This window comes from Microcaecilia unicolor, chromosome 2 (assembly GCF_901765095.1).
Source record: "Microcaecilia unicolor chromosome 2, aMicUni1.1, whole genome shotgun sequence".
Lineage (NCBI taxonomy): Eukaryota > Metazoa > Chordata > Amphibia > Gymnophiona > Siphonopidae > Microcaecilia > Microcaecilia unicolor.
The window spans coordinates 398,660,901-398,673,937 of NC_044032.1; positions in this window are offsets into that span (position 1 = coordinate 398,660,901).

A 13,037-nucleotide genomic window follows, 5' to 3' on the forward strand; every position below is an offset into this window, starting at 1 on the left:
TATTTCAGTCCTTTGCAATTTGGGTAGTGTAGGTTTAGGTAGGATCTTGATGATCTGACTTTGGTTCTTATTGGTAAGTCTAAGAGGTCTGTCATGTATTCTGGGACTATGCCGTATATGATTTTGTGGACTAAGGTGCAGATTTTGAAGATGATCCGTTCTTTGATTGGGAGCTAATGCAACTTTTCTCGGAGGGGTTTGGCACTTTCAAAGCGTGTTTTGTTGAATATCAGCCTGGCTGCTGTATTTTGGGTGGTTTGGAGTTTTTTTATGAGTTGTTCTTTGCAGCCTGCGTAGATTCCGTTGCAATAATATGCATGGCTTAGGACCATTGATTGTATTAGGTATCGAAAAGTTGCTCTTGTAAATCTATCTCATGCATATTCAGTGTGGATATCCTGAAAACCTGAAGGAACTTGGTATGCCTCAATGACTGGTTTGAGAAGCACTGGCATAGCTGCCGAAAGGGGGGGGGCAGGGGGGACAACATTCCCCGGGCCCAAGCCTCCAAGGGGGGGGGGGGGCCCTGCTTTGAAATCACAGCACCTCTCACCTCAGTGTTAAAGCGTTGCAGGCAACAGGGCAGCAGATCGCCTCCCTTCGGGCCTCCTTTCCTCCCTGTGTCCCGCCCTCATCTGACATAACTTCTGCGAGGGCGGGACACAGGAAGAGAAGGAGGCCCGAAGGGAAGCGATCTGTTGCCCTGCTGCATGCAGCGCTTTCACACGGAGGTGAGAGGTGCTGTGATTTCAATGCAGGGGGCCTGGCCCGGTGGCAGACGTAGGGGGCGGGTGGAGGGGAGGGAGTGGCAGCGACCTCGGGGGGGGGAGGAGGAGGAGGGAGCAGCGGTGGTGGTGGCGGGGCCCCGGGGGCGGTCTTGCCCCGGGCCCGGCCCAGTCTCTCGGCGGCCCTGAGCACTGGCCTACTTGACTGTCCTGTCCCTCACAATCACAGTTCACAGATACGTGGTGGAGGCATATGCATTTGGGCTTTGCTGGTTCCCTCTGGGCCTCCTTAACCTAGCTGTGTCCCAGGCTTTTATACTTCCTGGACCATGCAGTCTTGGCTCCACCTCTATCATGTCATTTCCCCTTTGAACGGTACTATTGGTTTTAAGTTAGCTCTGAGACTGTGGGTAAAGGGGCAGTGTCCTATAGACTCCCTCACATTCACTTATAAACATGGACAATAAAATCTGCTAAACTATTAGGGCAGTGCTTAATGAGATCTTCACTACAAATTTTATCTGGGGTAAGGAAGCAACGGACAATGCTAGATTATTTTGTAATATAATGGCCCTAGCCCGGAAACCAGAGCGATCTATTAATTGCTCTTTCCTTAGATGTTTTGGTTGGCTTGAATGGCCCCGGATGGCAGCTGACCTAGGATCGCCACTGAACCCACATATGGACACATTAAGGCCACTTTTTACCATGGTTTGTTAAAAGGGCCCCTATATTTGTATTTCAGATTCTGAAGTTTCATAAGAATCTCATATTTTTCAGTGTGGACCCAAAGCTCTGCTATCCCTGATGCAATGATTTGAAACATGATACAGTGTTGGACAGATTACAGCGTACCAGTGTTCAAACTTCAGAATTTATGTTTATGTTTATTTGTACTTGATGAATCCACTTTTATAACAAATAAATCAAAGAGATTTACAAAATAATTAAACACTTATAGAAAAAGGAAAAGAATGGCAAAGAAAAATTTGGGTGCCCTTTTACTAAGCCACTTAAGCATCTACGCGCATCCAATGCACGCCAAAATGGAGTTACCACATGGCTACCACGTGGCTCTTGCGGTAATTTCATTTTTGCCATGCGTCCGATACGTGCGGCCAAAAAATAATTTTTATTTTCTGCCACGTATATCGGACGTGAGCCAAGTGCCATTTGGCATGCGTAGCTCACCGTGTGAGACTTTACTGCTAGGTCAATGACTGGCGGTAAGGTCTCAGACCCAAACTGGACGTGCGGCAATTTTCATTTTGCTGCATGTCCATTTTCGGCAAAAGTTTTAAAAAAACCTCTTTTACAGGTGTGCTGAAAAATGATTCTGTGCATATCAAAACCCACGTTTAACTACCGCAGGCCATTTTCAGCACACCTTAGTAAAAGGACCCCATAGAAAAGAAAACAATCATATCAAAAAAGTTAAAATATAGCTGCATAACTACTACATTCTCTTCAGGTACAACTGATCTGCTAACCCAGAAACACACTAAATAGTTTAAAATAATAATAATAGTTTAAAAAATGTCTTCACAGCTATCTTAAAGTTCATTAACAAAGGCTCAGCTCTTATATACAAAGGAAGGCTATTCCACAAGAATGAGGCTAGGAAATAAAAAGCACTTTTTCTTGTGGCTTTATAATATGTTTGTCTAAGGTTGTGTAAGACAAGTCTATAATCATTGAGCAAACGCAGTCAACGTGCTGGAGTGGAAGAAATAGTCAATGATGCCAGGTAATTATGTAAACCAGTATGAATCGCTTTCAGGCTTATTTTCGAAAGAGAAGGACGCCCATCTTTCAACATAAATCGGAAGATGGGTGTCCTTCTCACAGGGTCGCCCAAATCGGCATAATCGAAAGCCGATTTTGGGCGTCCCCAACTGCTTTCCGTTGCGGGGACGACCAAAGTTCCTGGGGGCGTGTCGGAGGCGTAGCGAAGGTGGGACTTGGGCATGCCTAACACATGGGCGTCCTCGACCCATAATGGAAAAAAAAGGGCATCCCTGACAAGCATTTGGATGACTTTACCTGGCCCAGTTTTTCTTACGACCAAGGCACAAAAAGGTGCCTGAACTGACCAGATGACCATCGGAGGGAATCGGAGATGACCTCCCCTTACTCCCCCGGTGGTCACTTACCCCCTCCCACCCAAAAAAAAATAAAACATTTTTTGCCAGCCTGTATGCCAGCCTCAAATGTCATACCCAGCTCCATCACAGCACTATGCAGGTCCCTGGAGCAGTATTTAGTGGGTGCAGTGCAAAATCAGAACAGAAAGTCATTTTCTACAAAAAAAAAAGTCTATCTTTTCCTTTTGAAAATGCTGTTTGGAAAAATGTTTTGTGATTCGGATGTTTTATTTTTTGGTCCATTTTCAAACAAATACATCCAAATGCAAAACGTACAAGATACACAAGAAAATCCACAATAAAGTGAAACCATTCATATGTTCTAAGTGTGGTAAAAGCTTTGGTTGTAATGTAAATCTCAAAGTGCATCAGAAAGTCCACACGGGAGAGAAACCATTTGCATGTATAGAGTCTGATAAAAGCTTTGTTCAGAAGGTAAACCTCACAATGGACCAGAGAATACACACAGGAGTGAAACCATTTACATGTCCTGAGTGTGTTAAAAGCTTTGGTTGCAAAGAAAGCCTCACATGGCATCAGAGAATCCACACAGGGATGAAACCATTTACATGCACTGAGGAGGTAAAAGCTTCAGCTGCATTGGGACAGGTAATCAGGGAATGTACACTCTTGCTATGAAGTATGGAAAAATAACATTGAAGATTCAACAGTGTTGGCTTTTTTTTCATACGATTTGAATCGGCATCCTAAGCTAAGTGTTACTTTTCTATTTTTTCTATTTTGATAGAATATATGTTTGGTAGTTTATATTAAAGTGGATTAAAGTTTTGTTGTTTTTGAAACTATCAAACAATTTTGGAGGTCTTTTAGACCTATGATTACATTTTGACCATGTACAATGTTGAGTGGCTACATTCTAACTTGAACCTCAGTATCGTCTTTTCCTCCTTAATTTTTAAAGAAAAAAGAAAAGGGGAAAAGTAAATGCGATTTTCCTGTATTTTTCCAAAAATACACCAGTGTACACTTTGGAACCTTTGTGTTATGACTAGTTTGTTTTTCCACTTGGGTTGGTCCTGATCTTTCTTTACTACACCTTCTCATTGTTTTCTCTCCTAAATCTTTTTTTCAGGATCTAATTTCTATTTTCTGCTTCTTCACTGTCCATCTTCTTCCCTTCCTCTCTTATATCTGACTCTAATTTTTATGTTTTATTTTTTTCTCCATTTCTCTCATTTGCTTTATTTGTTTTACCTACCTTTAGCTAGATTTTGTTCCTCCTTCTTCCCTCCCTCCAATCTTCACTCTCCATCGTTCACTCACTTACTGGTTTTTACTTTCTGTACTTACCTCCCTAGTTCTCGCATTCTTGTTTCTTATTCTTCCTCTGGTCTCTTATTTCCTGTCTTTCATCCACTTTTGAGTGTACCATTTCCACCCTCTGTATTCATTGCCTCCCCACCTTATCTGTCTCTGCCGCTCATTCCCTACCAACCCCAGCTCCTTCCTTGTCATTCATCCCCTCTCCAGCAACAGTTTTATGTCTTATTTCCTGATTCAGGCTCCCATGTCTCCTTTTATCTTCTCTATTACTACCCTTTTTCACCTCCTTCAAAGATCTGTCCCCTTATTTTGTCCCTCACCCTCTTCACAACCCTCCCTGTTTTTTGTTTTTCCCTTTCCCAGTCATCCTTTGCTTTTACGTCTTCTCCCTTTCAATAGTATCCACCTTCTCCAGTACCCCCTTCTCCAGTATTTATGTACCCTATCTTTCCTTCACCTTAGCTCCAGTTCTCATCCCTCTGCCCCTCCATCTTCTCCTTCCTTGCATATACTCTTGCTTCTCCCTCTCCCACACTACATCCGTAATCCTTTTCCTCCTCCAAGCCCTTCATCAGCCCTAAACCTTTATATTCCATCCGCCTCTTGTCAGACCCCAGTCCCCTTCGCTCAAGCCTAGCATTAGATCCCTTCTCCCAACCTTATCCTCAACTCCAATTTGATAGCCGAGCCCCCTTTCTTCCTCTCCAGTCCTAGCATCAGCCCCTTCTTGCATCTGCTCCCATCATCAGCCCCCTTTTGCTATCTCCAACCACTGTCTCCTAGCCTCTAAATCATGGCTACCTCCTAACCCCAGCCACTTTCTCCTAGTCCCTAAATCAGAGCCATTTCCAAACCTTAACCTTCTCCCACCCACCTGTTTTTCAGTTCCCAGCTCCAGCCCAAACCTATTCTGCCACCTGCCCCATCTCCAGCTCTTGCCCTCTTCTGCAATCTGCCCCTAGCTCCAGTCCCAGGCCCCTTTTTAGCCCCCAGCTCTAGCCTCAATGCCTTTCTTCCTCTTGCCCTCCCCTTTTCAGCCCCAACATCCTTCTCCCACCTGTCCCTTGTTTCAGCCCCCATCACCCTTCTCCCATATGCCACCCCTCCCCTCTCTTCTGCCCAGCCCCCTTCTCTCACCTAGTGCCTCCCTTTTCAGCTCCCAGTTCTAGCTTCAGTGTCCTCCCACTTGCCCCACCTTTTCAACTCTGAGCTCTAGTCTCAGTGCCCTTCTCTCACGCCCCCAGCCCCCTTCTCTCACTAGCCCAACATTTAAAAATCACTTGCAGAGTGATGGGAGTGTCTCTTTTCACAGTCACCGCTCTTTCTGCCTTCCTTCAGGTCTGGCCACTGTCGCCGCATTAGAAAGATTAATTCTTGTTAATCTTGTTGCACTGGCCCTGGATAGAAGCAGTTTACCCTGTGTGCTTCTGCTCTGAGAATATTTGCTTTGACAGTTTTAGTGCTAAAGCCTTTTTCCATGCCAAAATTTTACTATGCTTAATTTGGAGTAAGATGTGCCAGAAATGGTTTTCAGGGGTGATAATACGGAGGAACCGAAAGAAATCTCAGTGAACTTGGAAGATGTACTGAGCCAAATTGAAAAGTAAAAGAGTGATAAATCACCTGGACTGGATGGTATACACACTAGGGTATTGAAAGAACTCAAACATGAAATTGCTGATCTGTTGCTAGTGATCTGTAACCTGTTATTACATTAAAGTCGTCTGCAGTACCTGAGGCCTGGAGGGTGTCCAATATGACGCCAATTTTTTAAAAAGGGTTCCAGGGATGATCCGAGTAATTACAAACTGGTAAGCCTGACTTCAGTGCCGGGCAATAAGTGGAAACTATTATAAAGAATAAAATTACAGAACACATAGACAAACATGGTTTAATAGGATAGAGTCAGCATGGATTCAGCCATGGGAGGTCTTGCCTCACCAATTTGCTTCATTTCTTTGAAGGCGTGAATAAACATGTAGATAAAGGTGAGCCATTTGATGTAGTGTATCTAGATTTTCAGAAAGCTTTTGAGAAAGTTCTTCATGAGAGACTCCTGCAAAAATTAAAGAGCCATGGTATAGGCGTCAATGTTCTGTTGTGGATTAGGAACAAAGGGTAGGATTAAATGGCCATTTTTCTCAATGGAGGAGGGTGAATAGTAGAGTGCCGCAGGGATCTATACTGGGACTGGTGCTATTTAACATAGTTATAAATAATCTAGAAATCAGAACAACGAGTGAGGTGATTCAATTTGTGGATGACACAAAACTATTCAAAGTTGTCAAAGCTCATGCAGATTGTGAAGAATTGCAAGAAGACTTTAGGAAACTGGAAGACTGGGCATCCAAAATGGCAGATGAAATTTAATGCAGACACATGCAAAGTGATGCACATAGGGAAGAATAATCTGAATCATAGTTATCTAATGCTAGGGTCCACTTTAGGAGTCAGCACTCAAGAAAAATACCTAGGTGTCATTGTAGACGATACACTGAAATCTTTTGTCCAGTGTGCTGTGGCAGCCAAAAAAGCAAACAGGATGTTAGGAATTATTAGAAGAGGGTTGCAAAATAAGACCAAAAATATTATAATGCCTCAGTATTGCTCCATGGTGCGACCTCACCTTGAGTATTGCGTTCAGGGGTCCTTTTACTAAGATGTGCTGAAAAATGGCCTGTGGTAGTGTAGACACGTGTTTTGGGTGCGTGCAGAATTATTTTTTAGCGCACTTACAAAAAAATGCCTTTTTTTGCCGAAAATGGGCATGCGGTAAAATGAAAATTGCCACATGTCCATTTTGGGTCTGAGACCTTATTGCAAGCCATTAACCTAGTGGTAAGGTCTCATGCAGTAACCGGGCGCTAATGGTCTGCACACATCAAATTCCACTTGATGTGCATAGTTGCCATGTGTCAGAAAATAAAAAAAATATTTTTCAGATGCGCGTAGTGGATGCACACCAAAATTGAAATTACTGCAAGGGCCACGCAGTAACCAGGCAGTAACTCCAATATGGCACCCATTGGGCTTGTGTAGGCGCCTACGTGGCTTAGTAAAAGGACTCCTCAATTCTGGTCGCCGTATCTAAAAAAGGATATAGCGGAATTAGGAAAGGTTCAAAGAAGAGCAACCAAAATGATAGAAGGGATGGAGGAGGGACCAGCACTTCCTCCTCCTCAGAGCACCACCTCAAAATGGTGGTGCCCAGCCCTTCCCAGTGCATCCTGGGATGTGCTGGGTGGGGCTTGGCTTCCATATAAGGGAGAAACTCCCTTATATGGAAGTTGAGCCCTGACCAGTGCATTTCATGATGCACCAGGATGGGCGCTGCCATGGTACTTAGCTGTGGTCTTTTTTGGCTTCTCGGTCTCTTTGGTATTTCTTGAATAATAGGGCCCCTGAAGATTCTTCTCTTTGTTTCTCTCAGCAGAGTAAAGCTCACCTAGCTTTACAAACTCAAAAGAGATAAAACCTGATTTCCTATGCTCCAAAGGGAAAGAAACTGGGACCAAATTTTAATTACTGTGGCCACACTAGTTAGTGCAAAATAAAAGTTAATTATTTTCCCTGACTTCCAGGCCTATCTATTCACTTCACCCTATCACTAGAGAAGTGCTTGTAGCTTATTCTTTTGGCTTCCCAGTCTTAGACAATCTCACACACGTAATACTAATGACTCATGTATTTCTAGTTCCAGCCACTCCAGACTTCCAAATCCCACTCTTCAGTCTCAATTATATTTTACACTCACGCAAGCTTTCCGCCCCACCTCTTAGGGTAGGCACCACCAGCATGTGCACCAGACTTTTATTTTTTTTATTAAAACTTTTCTTTCATTCAGACACTAATTTCACCCAAATGAAGCAGACACCACTCCACATTTCTGTTCTCTTCTTCTTCTCATTCATGGCCACTATCACTCATAGATAAGAATAAACTCCCTCATTAAATTCCTCTGTGTTCACCAGAATCTAAATAACAAAGCACAAATCAAGTCTGTCTCTCAATCAGTTTCTCACATGTGCTTTCATATAATACACTTTCTTACAGCAGCCCTCAGTATACCCAGGACAGACAAATAACAGTTCTCAGAATTGTTCACTTACCGTATCACTCACTATTGTCTCTGCTCTCAGAGATACTCATTCATTCACAACTAAATTTAAACCAATTTATTATAAAAAAATTGGTCCCGCACAGGGAGCACACTGTCACACATCTAACCTCCCTGAAATCTTCAGCTCTTTTCGCCAACCGACCCAGATGCTGTTACTAAGGTAATGCTGGCTTGGCTGGGTCATCTGACATGGCTCATCCAATCAGACAGCTTCCTTGAAACTTTAAGTTTTTCTCTTCACCTTATAGAACCTTGATTTAACTGTTCCAATCTCTATTTTGTTTTTGATTTTCCACATAGGAAATAATGGGGAAATGGCACATTTTCAAATTATAATGAGTAAACTAGCATCAAATGCTCTCAAATTTTCCATGTCACCCAAGCACAACTATACCCACACATCCATATTTTCAGTTTTAGAAGCCACTTACACTGAGAGGATATTACATAGTTTTCTCAAACAAAATGCATTTAAATTAGTCAAAATCCATTGAGGGTTTACCAAATAAACCCATCCTGGACACCACAATCAGCCCAAATGTAAACCTTAGGTTTTCACCACTTATATTTTCCCTAAACTTTCACCCCACTAACCCACCTAAGGAGGTTCTCTAGAACCCACAACTAGTTATGTCCTATAAGGAAATGTCTAATTCTATAGATTCCCTGAAAGCATACTGTTTGCCTTGAAAGGTGATAATACATTTATATGGAAATTTTAAGAAGAAACCTGCTCCCAAAACCATCACTCTAGTTTTAAGACTTTAAAAAGCCTTACATTTAAGTTGAGTGGCCTGAGAGACATCAGGAAAAACATTAATCTTTGATCTATAGAAGCTCACATCTTTTTTTCAAGAACAAAATTTTCAATACCAGTGACTTATCACTCTCATTTTTAAAAGTAACCGAAAGAGAAGACCTAGTAGAAATGATATCTTGTGTGTCATCTAAAAAAGCAGTCAAATCAATCTCCTATGTCACCAATTGGTCTACTTGCTTTTTGTTACCCAAGAGCTCTTCTTAGCAAGCAAATAACAGCAATTACTGAATGAAATAGTTTCAGAGTGAGGAAGACCCAGGATGTCCTTAAAATATTTTCTAAGGCAAATCTCTGGAGAAAGTAAATATATCTGAGTTAAATTCAAAAAGCAAAGGTTGCAAGCCCTGTGGACATTCTCCAACACTTCGATTTTCAAATGCAATATGTGAAAATCTTTCACAAAAGAACATGAAGTGGCCTTTAGGATTGCAACCTGAGTCTGAATCCCTGAAACTTGCTTATCCAAAGACAACAAATTAGTGTTCACATTAGCTATTTTAGTAACCACCTGTTATGATTCTGCTAAACAGGCAGGGGAATGGCTGGAACTCGCTTTTCATTGGCCTGTCAGGGAGTGATCTGACATCTGTAGCTGTAGACGTCAGAAGCCAAGATCTACTTAACCTTACGTCTCCCTACAACCTTTGATTTAGCGTTTGATTCCTGTCAGCTGAAGCCTGCTTCTCTTTCTCTCAGTCTGTGCTGTGGCACACTGTGTGTTTGTTGGAGTTTGCCTACTCTCCTTGTAGCTTGTAGGTTCTGTGTTTTCTGGGTGTTCCCAGCATGAGCTTAATTGTTTCACTCCCCTGCACCTGAGTTTGTTCCCTGCTTCGTTGGTGTAGTATTGTCTGTGGTAAGCTTTATATCATTCCAGTCTGTTTGTTTAAGTTTCCCTTTCCTCTGTTTAACCCTTTATGTGCAGGGCTTAGTATTTGCCTGCTGTTGTCCTGCCTCTGTTGGCAGCCTCCCTGTCCTTGTATTGCTTCTGTTTGTTTGTTTAAGTTTTCCTTTGTTTGCCTTACCTTTGTCTGCCTTAAGCCCTGCTTCCTGCAGTTTGGTGTCTCAGAAGCAGCCTTTCCCTTTAGCTTGTTTTTCCCCTTTGTTTGCTGAGTCTGTCTCCTGATTATGGTGAGCATTGCTCCTTATCTGATCTGTGTATGTTAAGGCAACTTTCTCTGTTAGCTTCCCTTTATCCTTGTGTGTTGTGGGGCCAGCCTTGTGCATTCCTGTGTATGGATTCCCTGTACCTTGAGCGCTGTGTGGCACAACCTTGTGTATTCCTATAAGCAGCTTCCCTTTACCCTTGTGTGTTGTGGGGCCAGCCTTGTGCATTCTTGTGTGTGGATTCTCTTTATCCTTGTGTGCTGTGTGGCATAGCCTTGTGTATTCCTATAGGTGGCTTTCCCTTACCTTTGAGTGCTGTACACTACAGCCTAGAGTATTCCTTTGAGGGCCTTCCCTTATCCTTGTCGGCCGTGTGGCACAGCCTTGTTTATTCCTATAGTAGCTTCTGTTTGTCACCCTTTCCCTTGTGTCTCTAGCTAGTGCTGTGTGCATTGCTTGTGCTCCAGTCCCTTGGGGGACGCCTCATTGTTCTTTCTCCCTTCCCAGTGTATGACTCGGTTCCTGTTTGGCTGTGAGGCCCACATGCTTGGACTCTGTACAAGTGGGTTGCCGTTCGGCCGTGAGGCCCGCCTGAGTGCTCTATCTCCCTTTTTCTGGTAGTGCTAGTTGTTTGTCCTGTGTGTGCAGGGCTTGGTGGCTGGGGTTGTGCGTAGCACCTGTTTGGTCTACCCTAGGTCTTGGCCAAAATCCTTCCTAGGCCTCGGTCTGGGCTCAAGGGCTCATGAACAGATTAACACCACCTGTTCAGAGTAAGCTGCTGTCTGAGCTATAACAGATTTTAACATCCCCTCTATACGTGAGTTCAACATTCATATGTCTTTTAAAGTAATCTCCATAGCTGTTTCCATAACTGGGGCCACTGCACAAGAATCTGGCACCTTAATAATTTTAGGAAACATTGTAAAAGTAAGCAAATGAGCTGAGGCTACACAAGTCTGCTGAGACACCAAGGGTAATGGCGGGACCTGTCAGGAATCCCCTGCTACTGGAGAAATTAATGGAGGGGGAAGAGTTCTATCTTGGAGGGGGTCAAAGAGACATCAGAGGAAGGCAGTACCTGTTCACCAAGATGGTCCTTCATCCCAATAGGGACAACATGCTTATCCATCAGGCCACTTGCAATTGGAGTAGAAACCTTGGGCTTAACAGCCCCTTAATGCTTCCACATAATAATAAAAAACTTCCAAAACCTATCATGAAAGAAAATCCCTATGGGATATCTCCTTCAGGGCGTCCCCTCCAAACTGTCATCCACCTCAAGCAAGGCATGAGCCATCAAAACATTCAGTGCATCCATGACTGACATGCAGGTGTCCCACCACTACAGGTGCAACTTGTTGACCACAGAAACACCACTGCATCTCATGAGACCTGGCACCTGCCCACACACCAGCACACAGTCATGAGACACACACCAGCTGCCCCAAAACACTCACTGTCCCACCACTGACAATCCAGACACACGTAGCTGTAGCACAATGCACTCACTCTCCAAGCATCAACACAGAGTCCTCTCTCACACACACAGCAGCAGCACAAAGCACTCACTCTCACAGGAACAGCACACAGCCCTCACATAATCAGCAGCAGCACAGAAGACAGTGACAAACTAAGCAAGGGGGGGGGGGGGCGGTGGGGGCGGTCCGCCCTGGGTGCATGCCACTGGGGGGGTGCCGCACGCCTGCCGGCTCTTCGTTTTCATGCTCCCTTTGCCCCGGAACAGGTTACTTCCTGTTCCGGGGCAGAGGGAGCATGAAAGCAAAGAGCCGGCAGACGCGCGGCACCCCCCCCCCCAGCGGCGTGCACCCGGGGGGGTTCTTTCGCTGGGGGATCAAGGGTTCTTTCACCGGGGGGGGGGGGGGGCGTCGCACTGTTCCGGGAGGGCGCTGCACCCTGGGGGCGGGGCACATCGGCAATCCGCCCTGGGTGTCAGCCCCCCTAGGAACGCCACTGAAACTAAGACTGGAGAAACAGAGGAACACTGAGAGAGGACAAGTAGATAGGGATGTAGAATAGGAGGTGTGGGGTTTGGGGACAGTGAAGGTTTGTTGAGTGAAGGGGGCAAGATACAGGGGAAGGGATGGATGTGACTGGGAGGGCTAGCAGCTATGGGCAAGGAGGTGAGGAGGTGAGACACACTGGAGGCAAGTAAAGAAATGTAAAGGTGAAAAGGTTCAGACTGGGGCAAACAGTCAAAGGTAATAATGCATTCAGCAACTCTCCAGTCTTTTTCACAAATGACCACTTCCACCTCTCCACTCTCCAACTCAGCAAAATCACAAATGGGTCTAAAGACAGGTTTAGCCTTACCCTAGATGCTTTTAAAGCAGGTCTAATTCTGGACTTTTTTCTTCCCACCTCTAGGAAGTTGTTTTGCTATCCGTTATGGGCTGGAAACATTTATCATGTAACACCGCCCATGTCACACCTATGAAACACCCCCTCTGGGAATGTTATCTTCTAAACGAGTAGGATCTTGGCTGGTTTTCCCCCCTTTATTTGATTATATGCTTTAGATGATTTTCTGCTAGAAAAACATCTATCTGCTGTGACTGTCTCTCCATTCAAGTAGGAAGTACAATCACTTATATACATTCATTAACATAACAGGTCATACCTAGGTAATCTGACAATAATCCCATTTATTGGATATATGCTAATATAATGGTTAACACTGATTGGTTATGGTAATGAGTTGGTTAGTATTTACTGGAAAAGCTAATAATAGACTAGCTGTTCCTGGAAGACTAAGTCAACATCCTGAGGAGTTATCTTGTTCTGAGTCATTGAATAAAGTGGTTCTTTGAAATCTTATCTCC